The 11,274-nt window shown below is 45.2% G+C and overlaps 1 non-coding gene across 1 annotated transcript; it reads right to left on the bottom strand.

The window, feature by feature from the left end:
- Positions 1–750: 750 nt before the first annotated feature.
- trnat-agu (transfer RNA threonine (anticodon AGU)) lies at positions 751–824 on the bottom strand. The gene has a single exon. It is a non-coding gene; the product is annotated as a tRNA-Thr (tRNA).
- Between the last annotated feature and the right edge of the window lie 10,450 nt (positions 825–11,274).

The following is an 11,274-nucleotide window of genomic DNA, read 5'->3' as shown; positions in this document are numbered from 1 at the left end:
GATGGCTCATCCTCAGTACTCCCATACTGCCCGCTCCGCGCCATATTACTTTAACTGCTCCCAACATGAACGTTTCAGGATCAGAAATCAGGGATTGCCTCATCAGAATAAAAGCCTTGCACATCTTGGTGTAAGCGGAAAAGGGACGCTGAATTTAAGGAAGAAGGTAGATTTTGCTCCACGCATCCGCTGGAAAATTGTGCATCTAATATCCCACTCACGGAAATTAGCGTCCTTGCAATGACTTCTGGAAAACTATTGTCTGCCATCCGGCAGTGTGAAGAGCCAACTCTGTTCCACCGTTGTCTCCGGTCTGCTTTGAAGATATATTGGATCTGTTGGAAAATGGAAAGTGCATCAAGCTTCAAGCAAATAATTCTGAGATGCTTCAATAATTCTGAGATGTTCTATACTGATTGTATAAAATTTTCAAGCAAATCAAGTCCTTATTGCTATAAATACAAACGTGGTAGTATGGCCGTGCGCTGGATTAAGGTTCTAGTTTCCAACGAGACGAAGATTCCAATCCCACAACTGCTATCGTGAGGAAACGGATTTTTTTCCCACAAGGATTAAAGAGTATTTTGCAGAACAAAATGTGAAATTCATAAAAAGACTTGGAATCCAGTATTGGAAATTAGGTCAGTCTCAACAATATCACAGTAAAGCTGCAGAACACTACAGAATGGATGGAGAATGCTGTGGACGTGTGGGGCTCGAGGTTTATTTAAGGTGTCCCGCATAAACTAAAGGCTCCACTGGGAGTTGAACCCAGGATCTCCTGTTTACTAGACAGACGCTTTGACCAGTTAAGCCACGGAGCCCTCCCGATATCCAACAGCTGGAATAATGAATTTTTACTTGTATTAACTTAACTTTTCGTCTGCTGGCGAGAGAAATGCTTGAGCTGCATATTATGTGTTGATATGAGGTATGTCTTCAGGAGTAGGAGGCATGTGTTGGGGAGCACTTGAGGTCCAGTGATCACAATGCCATTAGTTTCAATATAATTGTGGAGAAGGATAGGACTGGACTCAGGGTTGAGATTTTCGATTGGAGAAAGGCTAACTTTGAGGAGATGCAAAAGGATTTAGAAGATGTGGATTGGGACAATTTGTTTTATGCGAAGGATGAAATAGAGAAATAGAGGTAATTTAAAGGTGACATTTTGAGGGAACAGATTTTTTATGTTCCTGTTTGGTTGAAAGGAAAGCTTAAAAGTATGAGAGAGCCATGGTTTTCTAGGGATATGGGAAACTTGGTTGGGAAAAAGAGGGAGATCTACAATAAATATAGGCAGCATGGAGTAAATGAGGTGCTCGAGGAATATAAAGAATGTAAAAAGAATCTTTAGAAAGAAATTAGAAAAACTAAAAGAAGTTATGAGGTTGCTTTGGCAAGGAAGGTGAAAATAAATCCAAAGGGTTTCTACAGTTATATTAATAACAAAAAGATAGTGAGGGATAAAACCTGTCCCTTAGAGAATCAGAGTAGGTAGCTATGTGCGGAGCCAAAAGACATGGGGGAGATTTTGAACAATTTATTTTCATCAGTATTCACTAAGGAGAAGGATATTGAATTGTGTAAGGTAAGGAAGAAGTGTAGGGTAGTTATGGATACTATGATGATTAAAGAAGTACTGTCGCATTTAAATATTCTAAATGTGGATAAATCTCCGGATACTGACAGGATTTTCCCTAGGTCGTTGAGGGAAGTTAGTGTAGAAATAGCAGGGACTCTGACAGAAATATTTCAAATGTTATTAGAGACAGGGATGCTGCCGGAGAATTGGCGTATTGATCATGTGGTTCCATTGTTTAAAAAGGGTTCTAAGCATAAACCTAGCAATTATTGGCCTGTAAGTTTGAAGTCAGCAGTGGGTAAATTAATGGAAAGTATTCTTCGAGATGGTATATACAATTATCTGGATAGACAGGGTCTGATTAGGAATAGTCAACGTGGGTTTGTGCGTGGAAGGTCTTGTTTGACAAGTCTTATTGATTTTTTTGAAGAGATTACGAGGATAGTTGACGAGGGTAAGCAGTGGATGTTATCTATATGGACTTCAGAAAGGCCTTTGACAAGTTTGCAAATGGAAGATTAGTTAGGAAGGTTCAATCGCTAGGTATTAATAATGAAGTAGTGAAATTGTTTCAACAGTGGCTAGATGGGAGCTGGCAGAGAGTAGTGTTTGTCAGGTTGCAGGCTGGTGACAAGTGGTGTGCCTCAGGGACCTGTACTGGGTCCAATGTTGTTTGTCATATACATTAATGATCTAGATGATGTGGTGGTAAATTAGATTAGTAAGTATGCAGATGACACTAAAATATGTGGCGTTGCGGATAATGAAGTAGGGTTTCAAAGCTTGCAGGCAGATTTATGCCAGTTAGAAGAGTGGGCTGAAAGATGGCAGATGGAGTTTAATGCTGATAAGTGTGAGGTTCTACATTTTGATTGGACTAATCAAAACAGGACATACATGGTAAATTGTAGGGCATTGAGGAATGCAGTAGGACAGAGAAATCTAGGAATAATGGTGCATAGATCCTTGAAGGTGGAATCTCATCTGGATAGGGTGGTGAAGAAAGCTTTTGGCTTGCTGGCCTTTATGAATCAGAGCATTGATTATTGGAGTTGGGATGTAATGTTCAAATTATACAGGGCATTAGTAATGCCGAATTTGGAGTGTTGCGTGCAGTTCTATTCACCGAATTATATGAATTATGTAACAAAATAGAGCGAGTACAGAGAAGATTTACTAGAATGTTACCTTGGTTTCAGCACCTGAGTTACAGCGAAAGATTGAACAAGTTAGGTCTTTATTCATTGGAGCATAGACTTGATAGAGGTATTTAAAATTATGGGATTAGATAGAGTTGATGTGGATAGGCTTTTTCCATTGAGAGTAGGGGAGATTCAAACAAGAGGACATGAGTTGAGTATCAGGGGGACAAAAGATTAGGGGTAACACGAGGAGGAACTTCTTTACTCAGAGAGTGGTAGCTGTGTGGAACAAGTAGAAGGGGCAGAGGCAGGTTCGATTTTGTCATTAAAGCATATAGATAGGTAAATGGACAGGAAAAGAATAGACGGTTATGTGCTGAGTGCAGGTGGGTAGGACTTGATGAGAGTAAGCGTTTGGCACGGACTAGAAGAGCCGAGATGGCATGTTACCGTGCGGTAATTGTTATATCGTTAAATGGTTGTATTACATAAATGTGATAAAACAATATAGACCGTATGTAGATATTTACCCATTAGTCTGTGTAAATAATAAAAGTTCCTACTCTCACAACAGCTGATTCGTTTTCAGGACGTAGCTCCAATTCAAACACTGAGCTGGGACGCAGTAGAGGATTCATCAGTCCTGAACCTTCATGATCCGTATGGAAGGACTGTCAATGCCTGGTTTCCTTTACTCTAGGCCTAGATGATGCCTAATGAATGCCCCGTGATGACAGCTGTCCCTGGCCTTTTTCTGAAGGCAACAGTTACTCACTTCGTCATGTGTTAATAGGAGAGTTTAATGCAGTGCCTTATTCGTAGTGGTTCTTTAAGCAAGATGGGAACACTATACTGGTAGATTGAGAATGAATCCCAACGCTAGAATCTGGTGAAGGTCCATTCAAGAGTTAGACTTGAAGGCATTTAAACAATAAAGGACATAGTCTTAAGAAATAGTTCTACTAAACATATTACAAAGGCATAAAACAATCCGTGGCGTATCGATCTGTTCGGTATTTTTCTATAGAATAGCTAAAAGCGAATACTTGTCGAGAGTAACTTCGTACTTCTGGAAAACCCTATTTAAAATACCATAAAAAGATGTTCTTCAGGGGTTTCAATAAATAGGTTTAATTGCATGCTCTTGATTGAAAGACAGAACAGGAGGAAGTGAGAGTTGAAGGTTTTGGGAGGTTGGACCAACCGGCTAATCTGAGCAATTTTGTTCAGCATTTTCAAAAGAATGAAGGAAGGACCAGACGAGTCCAATTCTGCAGAATGCACTCAGCTAACTGTCAATGTGTGCAGGGACGATAGCGCTGGAGACATCAGGAGGAAAATCATCAGGTGAAATGAAAAGTGTTGCCCACAGGTGGGTTACAACGCACCACATGTGGGAAACGTGTAGCATTATCCATCAGCTGAGAGATTGAATGGTAAGACTTAAAGACTGACAGATATGGCAAACGCGAAGAAATCTGCAGATGCTGGAAATTCAAACAAAACACACAAAATGCTGGTGAAAAACAGCAGGCCAGGCAGCATCTATAAGGAGAAGCACTGTCGACGTTTCGGGCCTAGACCCTTCGTCAGGACTAACTGAAAGGAAAGATAGTAAGAGATTTGAAAGTAGTGGGAGGAGGGGGAAATGCGAAATGATAGGAGAAGACCGGAGGGAGTGGGATGAAGCTAAGAGCTGGAAAGGTGTTTGGCGGAAGTGATACAGAGCTGGAGAAGGGAAAGGATCATGCGACGGGAGGCCTAGGGAGAAAGAAAGGGGAGGAAGGGTGGCTCACCAGAGGGAGATGGAGAACAGGCAGAGTGATGGGCGGAGAGAGAGAAAAAAAAACAAACAACTAAATATGTCAGGGATGGGGTAAGAAAGGGACCAGGGGCATTAATGGAAGTTAGAGGTCAATCTTCATGCCATCAGGTTGGAAGCTACCCAGCCGGTATATAAGGTGTTGTTCCTCTAACCTGAGTGTAGCTTCATCTTGATAGTAGAGGAGGCCATGGATAGACATATCAGAATGGGAATGGGACGTGGAATTAAAATGTGTGGCCTCTGGGAGATCCTGCTTTCACTGGCGGACGGAGCGTAGGTGTTCAGCGAAACGGTCTCCCAGTCTACGTCGGGTCTCGCCAATATATTAAAGACCACACCGGGAACACCGGATGCAATACACCACTCCAGCCAACTCACAGGTGAAGTGTCGCCTCACCTGGAAGGACTGTCTGGGGCCCTGAATGGTGGTGAGGGAGGAAGTGTAAGGACAGGTGTAGCACTTGTTCCACTTACAAGGATAAGTGCCAGGAGGGAGATCGGTGGGAAGGGTTAGGGGCGACGAGCGAACAAGGGAGTGGAGGAGGAAGTGATCCCTGCGGAAAACTGAAAGAGTAGGGGATGGAAAAATGTGCTTGGTAGTGGGATCCAGTTAGAGGTGGCGGAAGTTACAGAGAATTATACGTTGTACCTGGAGGCTGGTGGGGTGGTAGGTGAGGACAAGGGGAACCCTATCCCGAGTGGGGTAGGCGGATGGTTTCAGGGCAGATGTGCGGGAAATAGGAGAGATGCTTTTGAGAGCAGAGTTGATGGTGAAAGAAGAGAAGCCCCTTTGTTTTTAAAAAGGAAGACATCTCCTTTGTCCTGGAATGAAAAGCCTCATCCTGACAGCAGATGCGGCGGAGACGGAGGAATTGTGGGAAGAGGATAGCATTTTTGCAAGAGACAGGGTGGGAAGAGGAATAGTCCAGGTAGCTGTGAGAGTCTGCAGGCTTATATTAGATATCAGTAGATAAGCCGTCTCCAGAGATGGAAACAGAAAGATCAAGAAAGGGGAAGAAGGTGTCGCAAAATGGACCAGGTAAATTTGAGGGCAGGGTGAAAGTTGGAGGTAAAGTTAATGAAGTCAACGAGCTCACCATGCATGCGTGAGGCAGCGCCAATGCAGTCGTCGATGCAACGAAGGAAATGAGTGGGACGGATACCCGTATAGACTTGGAACATGGACTCTTCCACAAAGCCAACAAAAAGGCAGGCATAACTGGCACCCATGCGGGTGCCCATGGCTACACCCTTGGTTTGGAGGAAGTGTGAGGAGCCAAAGGAGAAATTATTGAGAGTAAAAACTAATTCTGCTTGACGGAGGAGAGTAGTGGTAGCGCAAAATTGGTTAGGTCTGGAATCCAAAAAGAAGCGAAGAGCTTTGAGACACTCCTGGTGAGGGATGGTGGCATATACGGACTGGACGCCCATGGTGAAAGTAAGGCGGTGGGGGCCAGGAACTTAATGTCATTGAAAAAATTCAAAGTGTGAGATGTGTCACGAACATAGGTGGGAAGAGACTGAACGGGGGGGGGGCAATAAAACAGTGCCCAGCTATGTAGGAGTGAGTTTGGTGGGCAGGAGCAAGCTGAGACAATAGATCTACCTGAACAGGCAGGTTTGGGGATCTTGGGTAAGAGGTAGGAACGCGAAGTGCGGACTGTGGGCACTATGAGGTTGGTGGCAGAGGATGGGAGATCCCCAGAACTGATAAGGTTGGTGATGGCATTGGAGACAATGGCCTGGAGCTTCTTAGTGGGGTCATGATCAAGAGGTAAGTAAGAGGAGGTATCAGAGAGTTGTCGCTGTGCCTCGGCCAGGTAGAGGTCAGTACGCCAGACAACACCCGCTCCCCCCCTTGTCAGTGGGTTTTATAGTGAGGTTGGGATTGGTGCGGAGGGAGTGGAGAGCAGAGCGTTCGGAAGGAGTGAGGTAGGAATTGGAACAGGGTCTGGTGAAGTCGAGGCAGTTGATGCCCCGTCGGCAATTAGCAATAAAGAGATCAAGAGCAGGGCGGGGTGTCCATGAAGAGGAGGAGGACTGAAGACGGGAGGTCATCGGTGGGGGTAGGAGAGACCTTGCCAAAGAAGTAAGCTCGGAGACGGAGCCCACGGAAAAAGAGTTCGGCATCATGGCGTACGGGGAACTCGCTGAGGTGCGGGTGAGGCCGTTACTGAGGACAGAGCGCCTTGCCTCAGAGAGTTGAAGGTCGGAGGGAATGGTAAAGACGTGGCACGTATGAGAGATGGGATCTGAGGGGGGATGGAGGCTGGTAGTGTCGGTGGAGAGGGAACGGTTGGGGTGAGAGGAAATGGAGCCTCTGAGGGCCCAGGATCTGACGATCGGATCTGAGGAAGGGGAGACGGGAGTCACAATCGCAGCATGTGAAGATCTGGCCTGGAGTTCAAGGATGGAGTCGCAGTCGGTGGTTGCACAATCGCTTTGAAGCTATCCATGGTCGTTGGAACTCGCATTGATGGTGCTGGATTCGGGGTTTTGAATATGCCCTGGGTTGCTGCGGCAGCCGAGATAGAAGGCCGGGGCCAATCCATGGCCGTAGGAACACGCGGTGATGGTGCTGGAGTCCGGGTTTTGAATATGCCCTGGGTTGCTGTGGCAGCCGAGATCGACAGCCGGTCCCGGGGCCGGATGCGAAATCCATACTCTGGGGTCTGCAGATGGAAGATCTTACGATCCTTGCTGGACGTGATAAAGTTAAAGAAACGGCGATTGCACGCATGGATCCGACGGAGAATGAACTCTGCGGACAGGTCCATGCAAATGGAGAAAAGGGTGTCCCGGAGGAGTGGAAGGGATTGTGATAGGGACGCCAGGTATCTTCTCATGGCGGAGAGTGTCGCCCTCAGAGCTCGACGGGAGAAACAACGGGAGGAAGAGTCAATTAAATGTGAGTACCTGGGATCCTGAGAACGTCCAAATTGAGAAGCTCGAAAATGGATCCTGAAGCCAACTGGAGTCAGTTGGCGGCGGAGACACGTTCCAAGGAAGTATATATATATAGCTGTAATAGCGGGTCTGGGTCAAAATATGATCGAAAAGTTGAAGGGGGAGGGTATTATAGATGGGGAGCAGCGAGAGAGGGCTTCACTGAACTCCCTTCGAAGAGAAGATTTAAACATCTTCAGTGAAGGCATTGCAGGCAGAGGCTTCGCAGTAGTAAATTTAAAGAGCAAACACGAGGAAATCTGCAGTTGCTAGAAATTCAAACAACACACACAAAATGCTGCTGAAATTGAGCAGGTCAGGCAGCATCTGTAAGGAGCAGCACTGTCGACGTTTCGTGCCGAGACCCTTCGTCAGGACTAACTGAAGGGAAAGATACTAAGAGATTTGAAAGTAGTCGGGAGATGGGAAATGCGAAATGATAGAAGACTGGAGGGGGTGGGATGAAGCTAAGAACTGGAAAGGAAATTGGCGAAAGTGATACAGAGGTGGAGAAGGGAAGGGATCATGGGACGGGAGGCCTTAGGAGAATGAAAGGGGGAGGGGGGAAGCACGAGATGGAGATGGAGAAGAGGCAGAGTGATGAGCAGTGAGAGAAAAAGCAAACAAACAACTAAATATGTCAGGGACGGGGTAAGAAGGGGAGGAGAGGCATTAAAGGAAGTTAGAGAAGTCAATGTTCATGCCATCAGGTTGGAGGCTACCCAGCCGGAATATAAGCTGTGGTTCCTCCAACCTGCGTGTGGCTTCATCTTGATAGTAGAGATACTGCCAGATATGGGATCACTTCGTTATGTATTAGTAAGTGTCAGTGCAAAAGTTCTGAATTTATCAACGGTTCCTTGGGTCCGAAGTATTTGTTGCAACATGACTTAACCAGCTGATCAGTCTCAACCTTGTACGACGACTCATTGCCATCTGAGATCCTACCAACAATAGAAATGTATATATGGTATTTTGTGGGATACAGTCGTGTGTGCAGAATGTACAGCAGGGGGCTATAGACACATCCTTGAGGTGCAAAAGTGTTGATTGTCAACAAGGAGAAGATTTATTAGCACGTGAACCATGTGGATTTCCGCGTGAAATTCGGTTTCACTCACAGTTCTGAGACGTACCGGTTAGTAGGGGAATTGGGCATTGTAAATGTTTCCATGATTATGCTGGCTTTAGTCGAGTGGGTTGCTGGGCAGTATGGCTCTTTGGTCTGGAAGGACCAGTTCTGTGCTGTATCTCTTAAGCAATAAAATTCATTAAAAAATTGCTGCAGTCCTAAGTCTATCTCTGTATTCTTGGGAGCAGAAGCCGAAGTCCAGGCGTGGTATTTGACAGTAAATGTTTTTGTTGATGATGCAACGTCCAGAGCGTTGGCTGCTCTGGCTCGGCAGTTAACAGATAGTCAGAGACACCCTCAATCTGGCCAGGAAGAAAACAACCGGGATGATCATGAAGGCATCAGGTTGCGCAAACATGTGACCGTTGATCACGTTTCTCAGCTTCTCCAATGCCTGCATGACACTTGCCAAGTTTGGAATGTACTCCTCTACGAGCATGATGACTCAACAGAATGGACGAAACGTGGTCATCAGCTGCTCCACGTCCGCAAGTAGGTCTGAAACGGAGAATCGTGATGAGTTAATCATGAGCCAAGCCCCCATGCTTCTGCCTTTAGAACCACAGAGCATCACAGAAACAGGCCTTTTGGCCCGTTTTGGCTGTGCGGAACTTGTCTTCTGCGTCATCCCACTGACCTGCACTTGGGTCATATCCCTCCAGATACCTCTCACCCATGTACCTGTCCACGTTTTACTTAAATGTTAAAAGCGATACCGCGTTTACCACTTCAGCTGGCGGCTCAATCCACACTCCCACCACTCTCTGTGTGAAGAAGCCCGGCCACGCTAATGTTACCTTTAAACTTTTCACCTTCGCCCTTAACCTATGCCACTGTTTTTTTCCCTCCCCTAGCATTAGTGTTAAAAGACAGCTGCATTCATTTTATCTACACCCATCATAATTTTATATACCCCTTTCAAGTCTCCCCTCATTCTTCTACGCATCAGGGAATAAAGTTTTAACCTATTCAACCTGTCTCTGTAAATCAGTTTCTCAAGTCCTAGCAACAAGCTTGTAAACATTCTCTGCACTCTTTCAACCTTATTAATATTCTTCCTCTAATTCCGTGACTAAAACTGGAACATAATACTCCAAATTCGGCCTCACCAATGCCTTATGCAACCTCACCATAACATTCCAACTCTTATACTCAATACTTTGATTTATAAAGGCCAATGGACCAAAAGCTCTCTTTACTACCCTATCTACCTGTGACATCAGTTTTAGGAAACTTTGTATCTGTATTCCTAGATCCATCTGTTCTACTCCACTCCTTAGTGCCCTACCATTTATGTTCTACCTTGGTTTTTCCTTCCAAAGTGCAATACCTCACACTTGTCTATATTAAACTCCATCTGCCATTTTTCAGCCCATTTCCAGCTTGTCCAGATCCCTCTGCAAGCGCAGAAAACGTTCCACACTGTACACTACACCTCCAACCTTTGTATCATCAGCTCATTTGCTCATCCAATTTACCACATTATCATCCAGATCATTGATATAGATGACAAATAACAATGGACCTATTACTGATCCCTGTGGTACAACACGAGACACAGGCCTCCACTCAGAGAAGCAATCCACCACTACCACTCTCTGACTTCTCCCATTGAGCTAATCTCTAATCCAATTTACTACCTCATTATGCATACCTAGCGACTGAATCTTAGAATAGAATAGAATAGTATACTAAAGCACATTACATGCTCTTCGGCTCACAATGTTGTGCCAACCCACAAATACCCATATAACCCATATAACCCCCAATCTTAAATTTCTTCATATACCTGTCTAGTAGTCTGAAACTTCACTAGTATATCTGCCTCTACCATTGGCTCAGGCAGTACATTCCACGCATCAACCACTCTCTTAGAGAGAAAAAAAAAACTTCCTCTAATATCCCCCTTCAACATCCCTCCCTTTACCTTAAAGCCATGTCCTCTTGTAGTGAGCAGTCCTACCCTGGGGAAGAGGCGCTGGCTGTCCACTCTGTCTATTCCTCTTAATATATTGTACACCTCTATCATGTATTCTGTCATCCTCCTTCTCTCCAAAGAGTAAATCCCTAGCTCCCTTAATCTCTGATCATAATCCATACTCTCCAAACCAGGCAGCATCCTGGTAAATCTCCTCCGTACCCTTTCCAATGCTTCCACATCCTTCCTATAGTGAGGCAACCAGAATTGGACACAGTACTCCAAGTGTGGCCTAACTAGAGTTTTATAGAGCTGCAGCATTACATCGCGTCTCTTAAACTTTATCCCTCGACTTATGAAGGATAACACCTCATAACCTTTCTTAACTACCGTATCTACCTGTGAGGCAACCCCAGATCCCTCTACTCCTCCACACTCCCATTTACTTTGTACTCTTGGAGTCTTGGAGTCTGTCCTTCTAAAGTGTACCACCTCACACTTCTCCGGGTTGAACTCCACCTGCCACTTCTCAGCCCATTTCTGCATCATATCAATGTCTCTCTACAATCTTAGATAATCCTCTACACTATCTACAACACCACCAACCTCTGTGTCGTCTGTAAACTTGCCAACCCACCCTTCTACCCCCACAACCAGGTCGTTAATAAAAATCACAAAAAGTAGAGGTCCCAGAAAAGATCCTTCTGGGACACCACTAGTCACAACCCT

The sequence above is a fragment of the Hypanus sabinus genome, chromosome 6 (assembly GCF_030144855.1).
Source record: "Hypanus sabinus isolate sHypSab1 chromosome 6, sHypSab1.hap1, whole genome shotgun sequence".
NCBI lineage: Eukaryota > Metazoa > Chordata > Chondrichthyes > Myliobatiformes > Dasyatidae > Hypanus > Hypanus sabinus.
The sequence above is the reverse complement of the archived record's forward strand: the minus strand, read 5'-3'. Positions and strand labels throughout refer to the sequence as shown.